Source organism: Dama dama, chromosome 20, assembly GCF_033118175.1.
Source record: "Dama dama isolate Ldn47 chromosome 20, ASM3311817v1, whole genome shotgun sequence".
Taxonomy (NCBI): Eukaryota; Metazoa; Chordata; class Mammalia; order Artiodactyla; family Cervidae; genus Dama; species Dama dama.
Window position 1 is genome coordinate 74,847,763 of NC_083700.1, and position 22,126 is coordinate 74,869,888.

The following is a 22,126-nucleotide window of genomic DNA, read 5'->3' on the forward strand; positions in this document are numbered from 1 at the left end:
TTCATTCTTTGCTTTCTGTACTCACAGAGAAGCAGGTGTTTGGAAAGTAAGAAGACCGTTGAGGGAAGGCAGGATCTTGGAACCTGGAGACATGCTGGGTGCGGAGACTGTAGGCCCATCCTTTGCATCTCCTCCCTAGACCAGCTGTAGTCGTGGAGTGTTGGTAAGAGCAGCAGATAGGAGCCAGTGACTTGGCTTAGCTATGCAAATTTGGCCACTGGATTTCCACTCTCTCGTTATAGTACAAGCAGGATGGGGTTATTGAATGCTGAATTTCCTCTGAGCATCCAACCTAGGTAACTCAATCCCACACCACTGAGAGACACTGCTAGGAAATGCAGTGTTTTCTCTGAGCAACTGTTTCAGCTTGTCTGTTTGGCAAATGTTCATATAACATATACAGCTAGCTACTGTATACTGTTTTAGGCACTTTATAAACATCAGCTTTTCTAATCCTCCCAATACCATGTGGTAGGTATTCTAGAATATTATTGTTATTATCCCGTTTATAGGCAAGAGGGCTGAAGCACACGGTGATTTACTCAAGGTCCCAAAGCTAGTAAGACCGGAGTCAAGTTGAATCTGAGAAGTCCAGCTCCAGAGCCCATGTTCTTACTTTGTTCTTCACTCTCTCATGGAGAGTGGGATTGACTGTAACTGATCAAGTGTCTCTCTCTAAATTAACATCCCAGCTTCCATGTTACCTCTCACATGTAAAAAGTGTGCAGACCTTGGAAATGTGTGCTTTAGGTATTAGCTCCACCCCGAGCTTCATTCTGCCTGCTTGTTTTCATCTCACTTTTCACCATGCCGGATTTTTTTCCCCTGTTTATGAGTATACCTCTTTTTGTTGTTCAGTCACAAAGTCACGTCTGACTCTCTGCGACCCAGTGAACTGCAGCATATAGGCTTCCCTGTCCTTCATTATCTCCGTGAGTTTGCTCAAACTCATGTCCATTGAATCAGTGATGCCATCCAACCATCTCATCCTCTGTCATCCCCTTCTCCTTTTGCCCTCAGTCTTTCCCAGCATCAGGGTCTTTTCTAGTAAGTTGGCTCTTCGCATCAGGTGGTCACACCACTCACCAAAACATCCTTTTGGGAAGATGGTAAGTAATTTTAAGAATAATAATTAAAAGAAATATACAGGTGATTCAAGTATAAAATAAATATAAAGGTGGTGCAAGTTTGGATCCTAAGAGGCTAACTGTATCCTACAGGGTCTATGTGGTGCTTCTGCAGAGTTTGGGAGAAACAGTTGGGTAAGAGGCAGCTCTATCTCACAGGAACAGAGTACAGGTTCTCTGAAAGGATGCATGCTTCCTGGCTAGAGGTGGGGTCTATTGGAAATTTTGTTGGATATGGGGTGATTGACTATCACAATAATTGGGGGGTGCTATTGGAATAAACTGGGCAAGAGGAGACAGTCCCACACAAATTACAAATGTCCCATTAGAAATATATGGATATAAAAATCTCTATGGTTACAAGAGCCTAGCACCTAACTCTATTTTACATACATTTAAAAGAAAGTTTTACAGGGTTTTGACATATACTGAATTTTCCAGGAATGCAGCTCCCATATAAATTAAGAGAAGACTGCACATCATTTGTTTCAGAACTTTACCAAGAATTGTCCCCCACTTTGGAATATTCCAGGCTTCTCTGGTGGTTCAGACAGTAAAGAATCTGCCTTTAATGCAGGAGACCTGGGTTTGATCCCCAGGTGGGGAAGATCCCCTACAGAAGGAAATGGCTACCCACTCCAGTATTCTTGCATGGAGTATCCTATGAACAGAGAGGCCTGGCAGGCTACAGTCTATAGGGTTGTAAAGAGTTGGACATGACTGAGCAACTAACACTTTCACTTTTTAGACTATTCCGTTATCAACAACAGTACTTCTGGTATCTGAGCTAGCAATGCAATACACCTGTATCAGTTTGCATTTGCAGCTGCTGCATTCATACTGATTCTACTTATACACACACACACACACACACACACACACACAAGTATGCTCATTTAGTCTTAATCTCAAAGTGTTAAATATACATAATAGTAATCATTATTTAAGTGTTGTCATCTCACACGTACAGGTTTGCTCATTATAACTAGAACCTAGCATCTGCCATCTTTATCGTGTTTCTAGTGTAGTCAGGCCTGAACATCTCTAGGTAAAAATACATATGCTTTTATTATAAATTACTTTTCATTTGTTGATTTTTGATTCAAGAGGATATTGTATTATTTTCTAAAAATTTAGACTATTTGTGAATTTCTTTCAAGATAGTGAAGGGGGAGCTAACCTATGTATATTTAAGGTGATGGTGTTATGTCTGATAGGTTTGACATATCCTATCTCTTTTGAGGCCTTGGCCTCAAAGACAGGCTCTCTGCATGTCAAGGGTCTCCTTCAACTGTGTACTTCCCAGCTTAACATGACAGTAAGTAGCAATCTCAAAAATGACAGAATGATTTCTGTTAGTTTCCAAGGCAAGCCATTCAATATCACAGTAATCCAAGTCTATGCCCCGACCAGTAATGCTGAAGAAGTTGAAGGTGAATGGTTCTATGAAGACCTACAAGACCTTCTAGAACTAACACACAAAAAATATGTCCTTTTCATTATAGGGGATTGGAATGCAGAAGTAGGAAGTCAAGAAATACCTTGAGTAACAGGCAAATTTGGCCTTGGAGTACAGAATGAAGCAGGGCAAAGGCTAATAGAGTTTTCCCAAGAGAACACACCAGTCATAGCAAACACTCTCTTCCAACAACACAAGAGAAGACTCTACACATGGACATCACCAGATGGTTAACACCGAAATCAGATTGATTATATTCTTTGTAGCCAAAGATGAAGAAACTCTTTACAGTCAGCCAAAACAAGACCAGGAGCTGACTGTGGCTCAGATCATGAACTCCTTATTGCAAAATTCAGACTTAAATTGAATAAAGTATGGAAAACTACTAGACCATTCAAGTATGACCTAAATCAAATCCCTTATAATTATACAGTGGAAGTGAGAAATAGATTCAAGGGATTAGATCTGACAGACAGAGTTCCTGAAGAACTATGGACGGAGGTTTGTGACATTGTACAGGAGGCAGTGATCAAGACCATCCCCAACAAAAAGAAATGCAAAAAGGCAAAATGGTTGTCTGAGGAGGCCTTACAAATAGCTGTGAAAAGAAGAGAATTGAAATGCAAAGGAGAAAAGGAAAGATATACCCATTTGAATGCAGAGTTCCAAAGAGTAGCAAGGAGTGGTAAGAAAACCTTCCTCAGTGATCAATGCAAAGAAACAGAGGAACACAATAGAATGGGAAAGACTACTCTTCAAGAAAATTAAGAGATACCAAGGGAGCATTTCATGCAAAGATGAGCACAATAAAGGACAGAAATGGTATCGACCTAACAGAAGCAGAAGATATTAAGAAGAGGTGGCAAGAATACACAGAAGAACTATACTAAGAAGATTTTCTTTTTTTTTTTTTTTTTTTTTTTCTTTTTTAATTTTTATTATTATTATTTTTTTTTTCCCAGTGGGTTTTGTCATACATTGATATGAATCAGCCATGGATTTACATGTATTCCCAATCCCGATCCCCCCTCCCACCTCCCTCTCCACCCGATTCCTCTGGGTCTTCCCAGTGCACCAGGCCCGAGCACTTGTCTCGTGCATCCCACCTGGGCTGGTGATCTGTTTCACCATAGATAGTATACATGCTGTTCTTTTCAAATATCCCACCCTCACATTCTCCCACAAAGTTCAAAAGTCTGTTCTGTGTTTCTGTGTCTCTTTTTCTGTTCTGCATATAGGGTTATCGTTATCACCTTTCTAAATTCCATATACATGTGTCAGTATGCTGTAATGTTCTTTATCTTTCTGGCTTACTTCACTCTGTATAATGGGCTCCAGCTTCATCCATCTCATTAGGACTGGTTCAAATGAATTCTTTTTAATGGCTGAGTAATATTCCATGGTGTATATGTACCACAGCTTCCTTATCCATTCATCTGCTGATGGGCATCTAGGTTGCTTCCATGACCTGGCTATTATAAACAGTAAGAAGATTTTCATGACCCAGATAACTATGATGGTGTGATCCCTCATCTATAACAAGACATCCTGAAGTGTGAAGTCAAGTGGGCCTTGGGAAGCATCACTACGAACAAAGCTAGTGGAGGTGATGGAATTCCAGTTGAGGTATTTCAAATCCTAAAAGATGGTGCTGTGAAAGTGCTGCACTCAATATGCCAGCAAATTTGGAAAAGTGAGCAGTGGCCACAGGACTGGAAAAGGTCAGTTTCATTCCAATCCCAAAGAAAGGCAATGCCAAAGAATGCTCAAACTACTGCACAATTGCACTTATCTCACACGCTAGCAAAGTAATGCTCAAAATTCTCCAAGCCAGGCTTCAACAGTATGTGAACTGTGAACGTCAGATGTTCAAGCTGGATTTAGAAAAGGCAGAGGAACCAGAGATCAAATTGCAAACATCTTTTGGATCATAGAAAAAGTGAGAGAGTTCCAGAAAAATAGCTACTTCTGCTTTCTTGACTGTGCCAAAGCCCTTGACTGTGTGGATCACAGCAAACTGTGGAAGATTCTTCAAGAGATGAGAATACTAGACCACCTGATTTGCCTCCTGAGAAATCTGTATGCAGGTCAAGAAGCAACATTTAGAACTGGACATGGAACAATAGACTGGTTCCAAATAGGGAAAGGAGTATGTCAAGGCTGAATATTGTCACCCTGCTTATTTAACTTATATGCAGAGCACATCATGCGAAATGCTGGGCTGGATGAAGCACAAGCTGGAATCAAGATGGCCAGGAGAAATATCAATAACCTCAGATGTGCATATGACACCACCCTTATGGCAGAAAGTGAAGAAGAACTAAAGAGCCTCCTGATGAAAGTGAAAGAGGACAGTGAAAAAGTTGGCTTAAAACTCAACATTCAGAAAACTAAGATTGTGGCATCCAGTCCCATCACTTCATGGCAATTAGATGGGGAAACAATGAAAACAGTGACAGACTTTATTTTCTTGGGCTCCAAAATCACTGCAGATGATGACTGCAGCCGTGAAATTAAAAGACACTTGCTCCTTGGAAGAAAGCTGTGACCAACCTAGACAGCATATTAAAAAGCAGAGACATTACTTTGCCAACAGAGGTCCATCTACTTAAAGTTTTGGTTTTTCCAGTAGTCATGTATGGATGTGAGAGCTGGACTATAAAGAAAGCTGAGTGCCGAAGAATTGATACTTTTGAACTGCGGTGTTGGGGAATACTCTTGAGAGTCCCTTGGACTGCAAGGAGATCCAACCAGTCAATCCTAAAGGAAATCAGTCCTGAATATTTGTTGGAAGGACTGATGCTGAAGCTGAAGCTCCAATACTTTGGCCACCTGATGTGAAGGACTGATTCCTTGGAAAAGACCCTGATGCTGGGACGTATTGAAGGCAGGAGGAAGAGGGAACGACAGAGGATGAGATGGTTGGATGGCATCGCTGACTCAATGGACATGAGCCTGAGTAAGCTGCAGGAGTTGGTGATGGATAGGGAAGCCTGGCGTACTGCAGTCGATGGGGTCACAGAGTCCGACACGACTGAGCAACTGAACTGACTGAAGTAGCGTTTGGTCAGTGTGTCATGTGTTTCTCCTTCATTCCTCAAGTCACTTGTTGAATGCTACCAGCTTATAGGTGCTACAAAGACAGTTGGCTTAAACTCAACTAATGCTACAGAATTAACAAGAGGAAAATAGAAACAATTTTCGCCAATCAATTTGAAATTTTATGACCTGTATTCCTTAAAATCATTACTTACTGAAATTGAGTGAAGTCGCTCAGTTGTGTCCAGCTCTTTCTGACCCCATGCTCTGTAGCCTACCAGGCTTCTCCGTCCTGGGATTTTCCAGGCAACAGTACTGAAGTGGGTTGCCATTCCCTTTTCCAGGGGATCTTCCTGACCCAGGGATCGAACTTGGGTCTCCTACATTGTAGGCAGATGCTTTACCCTCTGAGCCACCAGGGAAGCCCTACTGAAATTGACCCAAAAAGATATAGAATATATGAATTAGTCCTACAAATATTTTAAAAAATCTAATTCCAAGTGTCTTTCCCAGAAAGAACAGTTCGGCTTCACTAGTGAATTACACCAAACATGTAAGAAAGAATAATTCTAATTCCATGAAAACTATTACAGAGAGTAAAGAGGAAAAACTTCCCAATTTGTTTTATGAGATCATATAACCTTCATAGCATAAACTTGATGTCAAAAATCATAGGCAAGTATTACTCATGAACATACATGTGAGTATTCTAAAGAAAATATTAGCGAGCTCAATCCAGCAATATATAAAAAGTGCAATTCATCAAAATCAAGTTGCATATTTTGTAGGAATGCAAGAGTAGTTTAACATCGGAAAAAACAGGCAGTGTAATTCACTGTATTAAGAGTAAGAAAGCTATAAATCTTTTGGACATTTCAATAGGTGAAATATTTAATTAAATTCAACATCTATTCGTGAGAAAAAAACTTATAAACTAGAAACAGAAAAGAATTTCCTTATTTCCATAAGGGTTAGTTAAAAAAAAATACATACCATATAGTGAAATGTTGAAAGCTTTCTCTTTGAGACTCCAGATAAGACTAGAGTGCCCGGTATCACCAATTCTGTGAAGCATTTTACAGAAATCCTAGCAAGTGCAATAAGAACAGAAAAGATAAAATGAATGTAACATAAGAAGTAAAACTATTGTTATTTACAACTATTGTTGTATGAAGTAAAAATTAATTTGCAATTAAATTACCAGAAATAATAAATGAGTTTAGCATAGTTTGTGACTACAAAGTCAAGGTACAAAATCAATTACAGCAGTAAAAATTAGAAAATAAAAATTTTAAACACATATCATTACAGTAGCAACAAAAGCATCAAATACCTGTGAATAAATCTTACAAAATACATGTAAGAACTCTGCTCAGATGATAATACAATATTGAGAGAAATTAATGAGGACCTATATGAGTAGAGAAATAGCCAATGTTTATTCACTGAAAAACCCTGTAATACATTAACTCCATGATTTACAATCCTGATCAAAATCACAGTAGTATTTTTTAATAAAAAACTTATGAGCTGCTCCTGAAATATATATGGAAATAAAAAGGGCTACTATGAAAGAATAAGGCCAAAGAAGTTGCATTCTAGATGTCAATACTTATTATAATGCTGTAATAATTAAGACAGTGTGATATAGGTATAAAGGTAGACAAATAGATCAAGAGTCCTCAAATAGATCCACACATACTTGGACATGTGATCTTACAAGTCCACACTAAAAAAGCAGTGGGGAGAGGATAGGTCAATCAGTGTTGTTGTCTCTTGGATAACTGTATGGGAAAAAGAAAAGAAACTTTATTATTATGTTGCAACATACATAAAAATCAATTTTCAGTTGATGGTAGCTTTAAATGTGAAATTTCTATAAGATAAAAAAAAATCTTCATGATGTGAAGGTAGAGAAAAGTACTTATTAAATGAAATACACTCATCAGCAACAAAGGAAATATTGATAAATTGGACTACATTAAATTAAGAACTTTTATCAAATGATATCACTGTAAGAGTGAAAAAGTAAGCCACAGAGTAGGAGAAGGTACATGTGACATATTTTACAAAGGACTTGTGTTCAGAATATGTGAAAAACTTTTTCCAAATCAGTAAGTAATATATATAATTCAGGATATCTTCTCTAGGAAAGAAGATATCCAAATAGCTGATACACCTATCAAAGGTGCGCGACCTCATCAGTAATCAAAGAAATACGCACTGGAACAGACACCTACCCAGTGACCAACAGCTCTCCTCCTAGGCATGTACACAACAGAAGTGCAAGCACAAGTGTACAAAGACATTTTTGAGAATGTTTATTGCAGCATTATTTGAAACAGCCCCAAGTTGGAAGCAACCCAAAAGCCCATTCATAATAGAAATTATAGTATACTCATTCAGTGAAATCGTCTTCAGCAATTCTGATGGAAAAAACCATGGCAACATACAACATGAACAAATCTCACAAACATTATTTTGAGCACAGAAATCCAATGCAAAAGAATGTATATACTGCATGATTTCATTTATATAAGGTCAAAAACACAACTATAGCTTTGGAAGTCTGTGTAGTAGTTAAATGGGGAGAAAGCAGTTTTGGAAAACAGGCCTGTGCTTGGCTTTGGGAGGTGCTAAAATTGTCCTATTGATTATGGTGATAGATTGTATCAAGTTGTATGCTTATGATTTGTACATTTTTTTTAGTGAGGTATATTTCACTTCCCTGGTTTCTCAGAGGTTAAAGCATCTGCCCACAATGTGGGAGACCCAGGTTCGATCCCTGGGTCAGGAAGATCCCCTGGAGAAGGATATGGCAACCCACTCCAGTATTCTTGCCTGGAGAATCCCATGGACAGAGGAGCCTGGTGGGCTACAGTCCATGGGGTCACAAAGAGTCAGACTCGACTGAGCGACTTCACTTTCATATTTCAACTTAAAAAAAAAAAAACTCACCTGTGCCCTAATCAGACCAATCTTATGGAATTGTTTGTTTATACTATCAGTTATAATAAAATAATAGTTACTGTGACAATTTATGCGTAACACTGATGAAACAAAAGTGAGAAATTATCTATGACTACTAATCGTTAATAAAAGAATAAAGATGAACTTGTGGAAGAAAAGCTACACATAGAATGTAACCTTAAGATTTTGTGGAAAGAGGTTCAACAAAGATCCAACACTTTAGAAAAAGGCTGTCCGTCTAACTCAAGACTTTGGGCCCGGCTGGTGTTCAGGCACACTCTGTGCTGGCCTCTGAGTCTCCGGCTGGTTCGCACCCAACCTACACCTCCTCTGGTCCCCACAAGTCTTTTCTCTTAGTCTTGGACCAAATGAAGGCAGAATTCTCTGAGCACTGACTGGCTCATAGAACTGAAATGTCTCCAACAACACAGAGCTGCAAATTGCTGTGATTCATCCTGAAAGCAGGCAGCCCTCGGAGAGCTTTGTGGTAAGAGAAAGACACGGGCCAGAACCCTTCTATGTGGCCACAGCCTCCCTCATCTACACGTGGGATGAGGAGACCTGGGTTTTAAATTTTAATCTGAGGGCGCAGATTAGTACCTGGGCTGTTTTCCTCTGTGAGGTTTTTGCCTTTGCTGTTGCCACTGCTATTATTGTCGTAAGAGAAAGAGAAGGAGGGAGGGAGAAATCTCATATTCCCTTGCCTGGATTTCAAGACCCTTTTAATCATTCCCCCAGCTACCTTTTAAACATATCTCCCACTGATCCCCTGGGTGGTGCCTTTATTAATCGAACAAAAGTAACCACTGCAAAATACCGTGTGCTTCGTGCTTTTAAGAATTTGTCCATGCTTCACCCATTCATTTCTACTTGGATGAACCAATTCCACCTTCAAGGCTGAATTCAATGCAGCTTCTACCAGAAGGGTTTACTGACCATTTGCAGCCCCCGTGAGCGCTCTTTCCTGCTAACTCCGGTGACTATTTACTGACCATTTTCCACACCCTAAATCAAAATGCATAGTCTTCAGGGGATTTATCTACCATCTATGAGTATGAACAGCCATCTGTGAGCTGTTTGAAGCTGGGAATAATAGAATTTCACATCAATAATTTTTTCCTGCTGTTAAAATACATAGCATGTGCCAAGCACTATATTAAGTACTTCATCTACATTATTTCACTGATTCCTCATGATAATTCTGATAGGTAGATATTATTAAATACCTGATCAAGGTTATTCTGAAGACAACAAACTGCAGAGCCAGAACTCACAACCAACTCATGACTCTTCACGTCACGCTCCCTTCTCTGTCACAGAGCTGCTCACGGACAAGAGGTGTAGGTGAGCTAAGGCAGATGGTACAGAGAGAAGTGAGAAATGAGGCTGGGCCTGACCACGGGGTTTCACCCATGTCAAATCAGCGCATGCTCATCTGGAACGCTGTCCAGCAGGCAGTGGAAATACACTGTGTTTGAGAAAGAAGACTTCAATGAACCTTCTGGAAATACAGATCAGTAGGTCCTACACCACCTTCAGAGTTAGCACAGCGACTGCAGGCATAGACTCTAGAGCCAGACTGCATGGATTTGAATCCTGGCTACCTCACTTATCAGACATACTGCTTTAGGTAAGTTACTCACCCTCTCTGAAGTCATTTGTCCACTCTGTGCCTGTTTTTTTAATCTGCAAAATGGAGATGATAGGATTTACCTCATGTGCTGTTGTGAAATAACACATGGGAAGAGTTCTGCAGGGCACCAAGGACACAGTAGGTCCGTGGGAGAGTGGGCTCTTCCTCTCCTTCTCTGTTTGGGCCTCAATGTCCCATCTGTAAATGAGAGTGGGACCAGTTCACCCATAGGGTAGACACTATAGCATCCATCTCAGCTCTCCTCTTAGATTTTATGAGTTCTAGGAAAGTCAAGACCCTGCTGCTAATTTGCTACATCAGCGGACAAACCATTTAAATGAAGAAGCACTTATATGACCTTGAACTTTTTGTCTCCAGGCCTCAGTGTCTCCACCCATCCTTTCTGCTTCACTCTTTTAGGACCCCAAACAGAAGAGTGCACACCTCTGAGATGAAAAGCATTTCTGGAGCCCCCAGACCCAGAGTGGTAGGAGGAGGAGTGTATGGAGTGTTAGAAGCCGGACTGTTTTCCTCTCTCAGGCCCTGGGCCCCAGATCTAGAACTGTGACCTCCCAGCTCATGGTCAAGTTGTCCTTGAAGGTAAGGTCCAGGTGAGGCATTTTTGAGGTTAGCTCTGTGAAGGGGGAGTTGGTGGGAAGCTAAGAAGACTACATCCACAGGCGTGTGGGCCACAGGGAATCTTTCTCAGGTGCACTCTAGGCCCTCATAACTCTGCCTCCTTCCCCATCCCATTCTTGGATGAAGACAACTGGCATTTTCAACATCTGATATAAAGGATGGTATGGATGTAGTTTAGGCCTCACTCCAGCCTAGTTACTACACTTTAACCCCTTAAATCCGGGGTTCAGAAGACACTGATGTATGCAGGCTTCCCATGCAGGTTTACCCCAATCCCTTTCCCAGTGCTTCAGGTGACAGTTCTATCAAATATCTTGCCCCAGCCAAACAGGACTCGCCAGTCTGCTTGTCTCCAATATCTTTCTTCACACAGCCAATGTCACATGCTTTAGTTTTCTGTTATGGGAGCACCAACTTCAAAGTACCAATTTCCAGTGTGGTTAGGGTAGCCTGAGCTATGCTGGGATTGCAAACAGGCCCAAGCACATAATGACTCAACAGGAAAACCGTGTCCTTCTCCCTTGTCTCCAGGTCTAGCAGGCTGGAAGATCCTCTGGAAGCAGTGATTCAGGAAACACGGCTTCATCTATCCTGTGGTTCTACAACCTTCAGTGCATGGTACTCAGAGTGAACTTGGGGGTTCTCTCCCTTCCAGTCCAGAAGAGAGAGAGAGTGAAATAGACCTGGAAGTGTCATTCCTGACTTTCATGCATGACGTTCTGCCTGGAACTCATGCAATGCCAGCTAATATAATAGAGGCCAGGGAGTGGAGTCCAGCTATGTGGACAGGAAGAAGAGGTCCTCTAGTCCCTGCTACTTGTTACCTATGGTGTTGGTACAAATCCTATCTATTCTACCTCTAAAAAATTTTCTCTCTTCTCTATTTACAGTATCACCCTTTAAAATTTCTATCCTTTCATAAGCCTTTCAACTTCTTTTTTCTGTTTTTATCTTCCCAATTTCCTTTAAATAGTTGCCATGTCTAATATAACTTAGACATAATCATATTACTCTCCTTACCCCAAAGTATCCCTATCCTCTACACCAATGCTCATAGAATAAAGCACAAACTCTTTAGCCTGGTACAAAAGTTCTGCTCACCAAGTGCACACATACAAATGAATTCTGTTTCCTATGCCCTGTTCTTTCCTTTTCCATGTAGTGCATGTGATGGTCCTTCAGCCTTCTCTGTCTCTTAAAACCATACTCACATGTCCTACCCTCCAAGAAACTGTCCTCAAGTTGCCTGGTTGAAATTCTTTCTTCCAGTGTTCTCATGCATGCTGCCTGCTCAGTTGCTTCAGTCATATCCAATCTTTTGCGACCTTATGTTCTGTCCATGGGATTCTCCATGCAAGAATACTGGAGTTGGTTGCTATGCCTTCCTCTAGGGGTCTTCCCAACCCAGGGATCCGAACTTGCATCTCCTGTGTCTCCTGCATTGCAGGTGGATTCTTTATCCACTGAGCCATCTGGAAAGCCCAGTGTTCTCATAGCCCTTTGTTAACCTCTGCATTTGATTCTTATGTTGTCACTATGTTATGTTAACAGTATTCTCACATTTTGTGGTCAAGGACATATGTGTATCAGCAAAGAGCAGAACCAATTGGAAATTTACAAATATTTACATGTGTCCATGTTATACAGGAAAACAAAAGTAGCATTCTTTGAGTCTTGTCAATTTAAAACTTTATCAAGTCAGTTTCTTCTTGTGGTCTTTATGAGTCAGAAGGAAGCATCACTCCCACTGTTTGTACAAGAGAAGGGAAACCTCTTCTCACTCTTTTCTAAGAATACTTTGATTAATTGTAAAGATTTCATGGTTTAATACACAATTTAGTGACTGAACAGCAATGACATGTTTTAAGGCCAGTCTCTGTAATTTCATTAATTAATCTTAAAATTTAAAAGCAGGCTTGTAAAAAAAAAAAAAAGCAGGCTTGTAAGTATAGGATGGAAAGGGAGAAAGAGAAGAATAACTTGATAGTGAAGAAAGCGGACAAACCCCTCCACCAGGTGATCAAGGATAATATCCGCAGTGGTGAGTCATGCTGATGGTGTGCCCTTGGTGTGGTATGATGAGAATGATACTGTGCCTCTGTGGTCCTCCTCCCAAAACATTACCCAGTCTGATTAGGAGAAAAACATCAGACAAGCCCCACTTGAGAGACATTGTACAAAATATCTCACCAGTATCTTCAAAACTGTCAAGGTCATCAGAAATAGGGAAAATCTGAGAAACTTTGTCACAACCAAGAGTAAACTAAGGAGACATGATAACTAAATATAATGTGTTAAATGGAATAGGATCCTGAGATACAGGAAGGGCATTAGGAAGGAAAATGAGGCCATCTTAATTAAAAAATGAACTTGAGTTAATAATCACATATCAATATCAGTTCTTTATTGTGACCGATGTACCATGTTAATGTAAGATGGTGATAATAGAGGAAACTGGCTGTGGGACATATGGGAAGTGTTCACACTGTCTATGATGATTAATTTTATGTGTCAACCTGGCTAGACCATAGTACCCAGTTATTTGGTCAAACACAACTCTAGATGCTTCTATAAAGATTTTTTTTTAGGTGTAATTAACATTAAATCAGTAGACTTTGAGTAAAGCATATTACTCTTCATCATGTGGGAAGGTCTTTCCAATCAGTTGAAGTTGTTAAAAGACGGAAGTCCTCTTAATTGAAACTGGGATGAGTTCATAGTCATGTATTAACATTGGTTCATTAATTGTGACAAATGTACCATACAAATATGTTAATAACAGGGGAAACTGGCTGTGGGCTGTATGGGAACTCTCTTTACTATCTTTGTGATAGTTCTGTGAGCCTAAAACTGTTATAATATTTTAAAATCCTTAAAAAAAATCAGACTTGCAGAATTCAACTTAACTGGCAGAAGTATGATTTTGTGTTTAAAACAGTGAAACAAGGAACATATATCATTGTGTTCCACAATAGCATTCTGAGTCCTGCTAAATTGACACAATGGGGTAAAAACTTATTTCTCTTTATTAACTTGTATAAAGAAATGCTTTTGTTCAGCCAATGAGTGTTTTACAGTTAAACACTCTACGTGGGAGAAAATCAAAAGGGAATGCATTGTAAAACTAAACTCCTTTACTTAAAAGGGGCCTAAAATGTGTTTCTTGTTTTTAATGGGGATAATTATTTTCAGTCTTTAATAATCATTCCTTTTTCTAGGCAGCTCTTGCTGCCACTTTAATAGAACACAGTGGCACAGAGAGAACTGGGAACAGGGGCAAGGGCGATGTTGGACAGAAAGGTCTTTGCTCTGTCTGACAGGTAACACTCAGAACACTGGGGAAGTTGAAATGAAGCCATTCATTCAGAACTATGTCTTGTTTGCCTTCTATACACCAGGGTGTGAGGGCTGGGAAGACCCAGAGGAATTGGGTGGAGAGGGAGGTGGGAGGGGGGATCAGGATGAGGAATACATGTAAATCCATGGCTGATTCATGTCAATGTATGACAAAAACCACTACAATATTGTAAAGTAATTAGCCTCCAACTAATAAAAATAAACAAAAAAAAATAATAAAATGAATCATTTACAGATGCTGCTCTTAGCACCTTATCATTGTTCAGGGTTGTAACATATACATGATATATATAAGGATATAAAACCATATATCCTTATATAAATCACATCTGTATAAGAAATATAAATTGTGTATGTATATATATATCCTGTATAGCTCACTGTCTTTCCTTGCCTCCCATAGGCAGCTGTTGTAAAGTGTTTAATATGTATCTTATATGTATGTATGTGTTCCTGCAAAAATGTATATTATTGTTTGGTGAGCATATATCTTTAATTTATGTAAATAGTGAGGTGCCACATTATCTTATCCTATTTTATTACTTTTTTATAGTAAGCACTATGTTTTTAACCCCTATCTTTTTTGTTAGTGAATACATAATCTTTAACCTATAATTGCTACATAATATTATAAGAAAGAAGGAAAGACCTCGTTTGCTGGTCCCTGGCAGACCCTCTTCTCCCACCAACCCCATCCTCAAGGAGCCTTCATTTGGTTGGTGCCTTCCCTTTGGTCTAGGGTATAAGTATTCACTTATACAGACCTGATTGTCTAGGAAAGTTTCCAAAGAAGGATTATGGCTCATTTCATTAAGACTATGCTGGCAGCTTATTCAAAGTTGTAATTAGTGAAACTGTACAGATACTCTCTCCCTCCTGAGAAAATATAATTTCTGATTCCTTTTTTACCCTTGACCCAGAAGACTATGTTAACTCCGTCTCTAAAACCCCCATAGGGATTTGTGTTCCAGGATGTGCTCCTGTGGGAGAATAAAAGGTGAGGGTCTGGAGACGGGGAGCTTGTCCTGGCTGTGTCTGATTGGCTGAGCCACTTTGAGTGGGTCCTAACATCCTTCTGTAGTTTGAATAGGTGCTGAAGTCACTCTTCCTGGGTTTGAATCCCAATTATGCAACTTCTGACCTGTGTAACCTTGGGCAAATTATTCACCTAGGAAAGGAGGTAATTAAACCATGGATAATTTCTAGGAGGGATTCCAATTCAACTATTGTTTCATCCAGAGGTGCTTTCTTGGCTCCGTGCCCTTTTGGCATCATTCTTCTGTCTGTCTTTTCCCCAGTAACCTCTTTTCCCTTCAAGGTTCTCTCCAGATGGCATGTTCTTTAAAGCTTTTCCTCAGAGTTCAGATTTAAGTAAAGAATAAAAGAGCACTAGAGATGGAATAAATAAAGGTAAAATAAAATCTTTTATTTTTCTTATTAATTAATCTAATAACTGTTCAAAGTGATAATATTAATAGCAACCATGCATTAGGTGATTATAGCATATGGATGAGTGAAATGAATGACATAAATTTGTAAGGAATGAGAGGGATTAATTAGGAATACTATGTTATAAGGCACATGTGTTGCATCTGAAGTGTTATTTGAAAGTGGACTTAAATTTGTTATAAATGTATTTTGTAAATTGATAGACTAAGAGAAGAGAGAAAATGGAATTATATGAAATGCTTGGTTAAAACCAGAGAAGACAGAAAAAGGGAGAAAAAATAAAGAACAAGTACAGTGTTCTTGTATGTGAATGTAAAACACCTACAAACATGGTAGATAGTAAACCAAATACACTGATAATCACACTAAATATGAATTGTCTAAATATATCGGTTAAAAGGCTGTTAAAGTAGATAAAGAAGTAGTTCTGATTATGTACATATATTTTTTCCACAATGAATCTATTTTAAATATAAAGACACAAATAGATTAAAAGTAAAGGGATAGAGAAAGATATTCTATAGTAACACTAATCAAAGAAAGCTGAAGTAGCTATATTAATTTTGGACAAATTAGACTGAAGAACAAGGGAAATTATCAGGGATAAAGAGGGTCATTATGTAATGGTAACAGAGTCAATTCTCCGAGAAGACAGCAGTCCTTAATGAGTATGTACTTAATGACAGAACGTCAAAACACATGAGGCAAAGCTAATGGAACTGCAAAGGAGAAATAGACAAATCTATTAATATGGATTTGGAGACTTGAATACCCCTTCAGTAATTAATAGATCCAGCAGGCAGAAAATGAGTAATAACACAGGTGAACTGACACAGCACCATTAATCAACTAGACCTAATTGACATTTATAAAATACTTCATCCAACAATGGCAGAATACACAGGGACCATGCTATGTTGATCACTGTAGCTTTACAGTAAGTCTTGAAGTTGGGTAATTGAAGTCCTTCAACTTTGTTCTTCTTTGTATTGTGTTGGCTGTTTTTTTGGCCTTCCATATAAACTTGCTGATATCCACAAAATGACTGCTTAGATTTTGATTCAGATCATATTGCATCTACAAATCAAGTTGGGAAGAATTGACAACAATACTGAGTTTTCTAATCCATGAACACAGACTGTTTCTTTTTAGATGTTTCTTGACTTTTTTCATTAAACTTTTTTATTTTTATGCATAGACCTTGTATATATTTGGAAAGTTTATAACTTAAGTATTTCAAGTTTTTTGGTGCTACTATAAATGGTTCTGTGTTAATAATTTCAAATTCCAATGTCCATTGTTGGTGTGAAGGAAAGTGATTGATTTTGTACATTTACCTTGTATCTCGTGATCTTGCTGTAGTCATTTACTCATTTCAGGTGGGTTTTTTATTTTGTCAGTCCTCTGGGATTTTGTGCATAGACAACCATGCAACCTTCAAACAAAGACAGTTTTATTTCTTCCTTTCTAATCTGTATACCTTTTATTTTTAAAAAAGTATTTAGCCCTATTGTTTACGTAAGTAGGAATAGCTGACATTTTCTGAGTGATTACTATGTCCAAGCACTGCCCCAAGCATTTGTTATTTGTTTACTTGTGAAATACTTGTTATGTAGTCACAGGAACTTTTTAGAGTAGGTACCACTATTATCCCAGTGTTATACAGAGAAGGAGACTGAGACTAGAGAAGAAGCAAATTGCCTAAAACTTTGAAACATTATCAACACTTCAGTATTAAAAATTTCTCTCTTTTCTCTGGGAGAAGCATAAAAATCCGTGCAAACCATGGTTCCCAGTTCTTGTTTTAGGACATATAGTCATCAAATCTATCTAGTCAGCCCCAACCTTTCCCTGAAGTTTTATTCCTATAATCCAACTGAGTACTAGAAATGGTCTCCTGCGTGTCCCACAGGCATCTCCAACTCACTATGCTCAAAATCATATTCACAATTTTCTTCCCCAGTTTTGCTTTTCCTCTTGTGTTTCTTTTTTCTTATTATCTCTTCTTCCCTTTTATCTTTTAACCCCCACTTTATTCATTCTGTTAGTTTAGAGATAGGATGATTGATCAAGCAAGATTCTAAAGTAGTTTCAAGCTTTCTTCTGTATTAGAATCACCTGAGAACCTTGTTAAAATGCAGCCTTCCCTCCCAACCCCTGCCAGGTATCAGCTATAGATTCTCATTCTGTAGATTTGGCTTGTGTATTTTTTTAATTGAAAAATTTTGACATGTAGGTCTTATAAGTTGGGTTGAATACTTTTAGCAAGCGTTGCAGGTGGTGTCAATACAGGTGATCCCAGAAACACAGGTTGAAAAATACTCCAGGGCTCAGATGAAGGCATCAGTCTTGGGTGGAGAAAACAGAAAATGCTACAGGATATGTGTGGACTAGGGACTGCTGGTGTTTTATCTGGAATCATCCTTTATGAGGTAGTAGCTGATATCTCTCTGAACAGAGAGCCATTTATGGCATCAGAAGAGTGCTAGGAGAGGGGAGGAAGGAGGAAGGGGGATCAGGATGGGGAACACGTGTAAATCCATGGCTGATTCATGTCAGTGTATGGCAAAACCACTACAATATTGTAAAGTAATTAGCCTCCAACTAATAAAAATAAATGAAAAAAAAAAAAAAAGAGTGCTAGGAGAAAACAGTCAGAAATAGAAGGCATAGGAATGGAAGAAGATCCTTGTGGGGATAAGAGAAGAGAGTCTGAAGCAACTCTGATCAAAACCACAAAGAAGATATTTTATGGTGAAGAATGGGGAAGAAAACTGCCAATAGTTGCCTTCAGAGCTTAAAAGGGGGAAAGAGCTCAGAAAGAAACTGAAAGAAAACAGATTCACCAAGTCATGATCGTGAGGGTCCTGAATATTACCACCTGTCTCTGCTAGAGAGGCAGGCTACACAAGTCCAAGAGCTGCGAAGTCCAGACTTCCTAACCTCTACCACATAGTTCTCTTGATGCCTAGTCTCCTCATTTATAAAATGTTGACAGTATTAGTTCCACTTCATGAACTCATAGTAGAAGTTCAAATTAATAAACACATATAATATATTAGGCTCATAGCAAAGACTCAAATGGATGTTGCTTATTCACATTCCATAAGCAGTATTCTGCTTGAATTTTATACAAATAAATCAATTAATCTTACTTCAAACAGAGGACCTTTCAACCCCTTTTACCAATGAAGAAACTGAATGCACCAGGAAAACATGATTTGTCTAAGTCTGTACAAGCAATATGTGAATGAACAGGAACTGGAGAAAGCTCCAGCTGCATTTTGAGTGTCTACTTGTTGCCAGGTATTGAGGAAGATGCTTTTTAACATGTCAGCACTTGCCACGCATTCCCCTAGTTTGATAATATTGAGGATAGGGTTAAGGGCCAAACTATAAAGGTAGTAGAACCAGGACTGGAGAGAAGCCAGTTGGCTCCAGAGCTGGGAATTCCTACAGTGACTTCTGCCCCGCTTGATGGAATCTGTGGTACCCTACACCATCCTGGTTACCTCTGAGAGCTGTGTGCTGGTGGTTACTAACATCTGTGAGGAAGTTAGAGATAAATGAATCTCAGTTCTGTCTGAGGAAAGCTCATCGCTTTGTGAAGAGTATGAAACAAGTATTGATATGTACAAAACTACCATACAAGGTGGAGCTTCCCAGGTGGCACTAGTGGTCAAGAATCTGCTTGCCAGAGCAGGAGACTTAAGAGATGTGGGTTTGATCCCTGTGTCAGGAAGATCCCCTGGTGGAAGGCATGGCAACCCACTCCTATATTCTTGCGTGGAGCATCCCATAGACAGAGGATCATGGCGGGCTACTGTCCATAGGGTCACAAAGAGTTGGACGTGATTGAAGTGACTTAGCATGCACACACCATACAAGGTAAAAAGGTACATGAGAACCCAGAGGGAGGGACTGTCTCCCTTTTGCCATTTGGAGGTGAACCTTGACGGAGGGTAGGATTGGAGCAAATGAAGGAGGAGTTGGGACTGGAGGATGAACTGAGTGGGGAAGCAGACACAGCAACTCCCAAGAATATCCAAGTATTAAGCCAGTGTGTGCAGACTTCTGGAAGGTAAGATCTGGAATCTGTTTGCGAGTATCTGGAAATCTGAAGCTAAATAGTTTGAACTTTAATTCTGTAGGCAACAGGGAGGCATAAAAGACCTATTGTTTTTGGCTTTTATTTTAGGCAAATGCTTCCTAATATTAATGGTTTTTACTTTGAGATAATTAAAGATTCACATGCAATTTTAAGAAATAACATAGAGAGATCCTGAGTAACTTAATCTTCCTAGATGGTAACTTGTAAAATGGTAGTCAATATGACAACTAGGATATTTACATTGATATAATCAACTGCTCTTATTCAGATTTCTTCTGTTTTACTTGCACTCATCTGTGTATGTATTTAAAGCTATAGAATTTTACCATATGGGTAGTTTTTCGAATCTACAGCCACAGTAAAGATACAGGACAGTTCCATCACCATGAGACTCCCTCCTGTTGTCCTTTTACAAGCATATCCATCTTCCTTCCATGCCTCTTCCTTCATTTCTAACCCTTATTACTAGCATGGTTTCTGTATTTTATTTCAAGAATGTTTCATAAATGGAATCATATAGTATACAGTCTTTGGTAATTGGCTTTTTTTTTCACTCACCATAATTCTCTTGAGCTTCATCCAAATTATAACCTGTATCAATAATTCTCTCTCTCTCTCGTTCTGAGTAGTATTCCATGATAGGAATGTACCATAGTTTAACCATTCACCTGCTAAAGGGTGACTCGGTTATTTTCAGCATTTGACTACTATGAATTAAGTTGCTGTAGATAGTTGTGTACAAAATTCACACATAAATTCATGTGTATTTTGTGTGAACATGTGTTCATTTCTCTGGGATAAATACCCAAGAGCTCTGGGTATGTATGTTTACTAGCAGTATGTATGTATGCTGCATTGTATATTTAGTTGCATAATTAGTTTTATAGCAAGCAAGTATATATATAACATATATATTTTCTTTTTCAGGTTCTTTTCTATTTTAGGTTATTACAAAATAGTAAATACAGTTCCCTGTGCTATATAACAGGTTCTTGTTTATCTATTTTATGTATAGTAGTATATGTCTGTTGTTAATTTCAAATTCTAAATTTATCTCTCCCTCCCCTTCCCTCTTTAGTAGCCATCAGTTTGTTTTCTATATCTGTGAGTCTATTTCTGTTCTGTAAATAAGTACATTTGTATCATGTTTTTTTAGATTTTGCATATATTTTCTATAATATGATGTTGATCTTTTTCCGTCTGACTTAGTTCACTTAATATGATAATCTCTAGGTAGGTCTATCCATGTTACTGCAACTGGCATTATACAGTTCTTTTTAATGGCTGAATAATATTTCATTGTCTCATTGTGTTTTTAAGTTGCATTTCTTTAGTGGCTAAAATGATGCTAAAATCTTTTCATATGGTTATTTGCTTTGTAGGTCTTCAGCAAAATGTCTATTCATATTGTTTGCCCATTTTCTAACTGGACTTTTTTATTATTGAGTTTTGAGAATTCTTTACATATTCATTTACATAGTCCAATGCCAGATATGTGGCTTGAAAATATTTTCCCAATGTATACCTTTTCTTTCTATTACCTTTATCAGATCTTTCACAGAACAAAAGTTTTTAATATTCATGAGCTCTAGTTTATCAAATTTTCCTTTTATGGATTATCTAATGGCATCAAGTCTGAGAACTCTTTCCTTAGAAATCCTGAAGGTGTTCTTTTTAAAAAAAAGTTTTGTATTTTTACATATTATGTTGGAGTCCATTATCCATTTTAAGTTAATTTTTATATAAGGTGTGAGAATTAGGTCAACTTTCTGTTTCCTTGTTTGTTTTTGTCTTTGGGTGTCCAGTTGCTCCAGCACCATTTGTTGAAAGGACAACAACAATCTTCCTGCAGCGAATTGCGTTTGCACCTTTCTTGATAATCGGTTGGGCTTATTTGTGTAGGCTTACTCCTGGGTTCTCTGTTCTGCTCCATTGATCCTCATGTCTTTCTCTCCATCAGTGTGACGACTCCATGATTACTTTAGCTATATAGTAAGCCTTAATAACAAGAAGAATGATTCTTTTCACTGTACTCCTTTTCAAGAGTGTTTTAGCTATACTAGATACTGTGCCTTCCCATATAAATTTTAGGATAAACTTTTTTATTCTTATAAAATCTTTGCTGAGATTTTGACAAGAATTATATTAAACCTATAGATCAACTTGGAGAGATCTTTATGAAGTTGAATCTCCTAATTCATGAAGACATTATGTCTTTCCATTGACTTAAGTCTCCTTTGATTTCTTTTATTAGCATTTTGTAATTTTCAGCATTCAGACTGTTTATGTGCTTTGTATATGTACAAAGTACTTTCTTTTCTACAGTGACTGTAAGTAATATT

The 22,126-nt window shown here is 38.5% G+C and overlaps 1 long non-coding RNA gene across 1 annotated transcript; it reads left to right on the forward strand.

Annotated features, from left to right (window-relative positions):
• Positions 1 to 3,945: 3,945 nt before the first annotated feature.
• LOC133041212 (uncharacterized) lies at positions 3,946 to 14,145 on the forward strand. The gene is made up of 3 exons (XR_009689197.1): positions 3,946 to 10,225; positions 10,649 to 10,828; positions 11,399 to 14,145. It is a non-coding gene; the product is annotated as an uncharacterized LOC133041212 (long non-coding RNA).
• Positions 14,146 to 22,126: the final 7,981 nt, after the last annotated feature.